A 1,776-nucleotide genomic window follows, 5' to 3' on the forward strand; every position below is an offset into this window, starting at 1 on the left:
TTGAACAAAGGTACGAACTCATTTACCGTGATATTTATATACATACGCGTGGACGACGGGATCGTCACCCCGAGGATACGGAGGGAATTAGACGCACGTCGCGTTTCGACGGGACTGCCGCCACGGGAGAGCGGAAGAAATGGAAAATAGATACGCAAGCGCTTGGAACGCCGACAAAGAGAGGGCGTTGCGAACGTAGACATGGCCGACCGGGGCAAAGCGCAATGTATGTTTTTACCAGCTTAATATCTGATACGGGTTCTATTTGAACCCATGATGATAACTTACTTTTGCAAGTTGGAGGAATGCTTAAAGCCTGCTTTACCTCCGCCGCCGGTCGTCCCGGTATTGCACTATCTCCGGCATCGGCCCACGGTTTTTGTACACGAATAACAAAAATGCACGGAACCCTAGCCATAAACAGTTTCGCCGCAAAAAGTATTTTTGGACTCCGGAAGGCTCCTTGCTCAGAGTCCTAAGTACAGAGCTCTGCTGTTAACGGTTCACCCACACCTTTGGAGACGCCATGTTCAGTCCATGACTCGATAGTTTGTGGCTTGTTGACGGTCCGGTTTGGTTAGGTTTGCCTGACCGACATTCTGGTGCGCACTACTGACGATTGTGATAACGACGGGACATCCCCAGCGACTTGCAGATGGCACTTATGAAACAGAAGTGCTTAGTGAATATGGTGCCGGCGCCTCTATCAAGGTCTATATTGATGTAAATGTTCTCTCGCCAGAACTGTTCATAAGAGCAAATACAAAACTATCGTGAATTTTGAGATATTCGTAGCGAATGTGACCCGGCGTTCGTGTTCTCTACTATTGTGTCCTGCCCGCACGCCTCACCTCTTTTTTGCATAATGACCCGCCAATAGCAAACGGATTTACGAATGAAAGTGTTGGCGAATTTAGCCCCATGTGGGTTGCTGCATTATTTTGGGAGACTTACGATAACAGCGCATTCCGAAATACAGGAAAGAGTAGCGTTATTGGCTTACTTTCAGGCTACATTCTTGTAACCAACGTCGAGCAGATGGCGTACCGAGTCGCCATTCCTGAGCATCGCAGCCGCGCGCCCAGTTTACCTTCACGCCTTCGACAGCGGGTAGGGAGTTCATTGGCTATGCGTTGAAATGCGTCCATAGGACAGACAGCACAGCAACGTTGGCATCTAATGCCGTCAGAAACTGATGCTTCGGCTAGCTGTTGCTAACAACGGATAATTTGTGATTTACTTGACGCATAAATAAACAGTTCGTCCTGATCGCATACATGACAGAAGAGCCATGAAGAAAAAAACAAATCAGTTGACGTAAGACGTAAAACAGGAAACCCATCTTCGCACTCGGCGTCGTCTCTCCCTCCTTTACGACCAACTTGAGACCAACACAGAACCTTCGCCGTAGATGATGGATCGAGCGCGAAGAAGGCACGCCAGGATACCCCAACATCACTCACCGATTACGGCAGGACTTCACAGTAGAGAAAGTGCTGCGCAGTGCACGTTAAAGTATTGAGGATGCTTCACTATAACGGCGTTGTCTGGTGTGTCCGATCTCTTGCCATACAACATCAGTATTTCTCTATGTGCCTTTTTTTTTTCACTCATTGTGTGGAAGACAATATCGCATCTAAGAAAATGCCTCCTGGGTTGCTTTGTCTACACGGCAGCGCAACGGGAATAAAGTAACCCAAAATAACGACCTAAAGAAAACGCTCATTCCTCCGCCGAAGAAGTGTTCTCGAAAGTAAAGGATTTCTCATGCTTCTT

General features: G+C 47.8%; 1 pseudogene; it reads left to right on the plus strand.

The window, feature by feature from the left end:
• Window positions 1-201: 201 nt before the first annotated feature.
• LOC142573400 (U2 spliceosomal RNA) lies at window positions 202-379 on the plus strand (annotated as a pseudogene).
• The last annotated feature ends 1,397 nt before the right edge of the window (window positions 380-1,776 follow it).

The sequence above is a fragment of the Dermacentor variabilis genome, chromosome 2 (genome assembly GCF_050947875.1).
Source record: "Dermacentor variabilis isolate Ectoservices chromosome 2, ASM5094787v1, whole genome shotgun sequence".
Lineage (NCBI taxonomy): Eukaryota > Metazoa > Arthropoda > Arachnida > Ixodida > Ixodidae > Dermacentor > Dermacentor variabilis.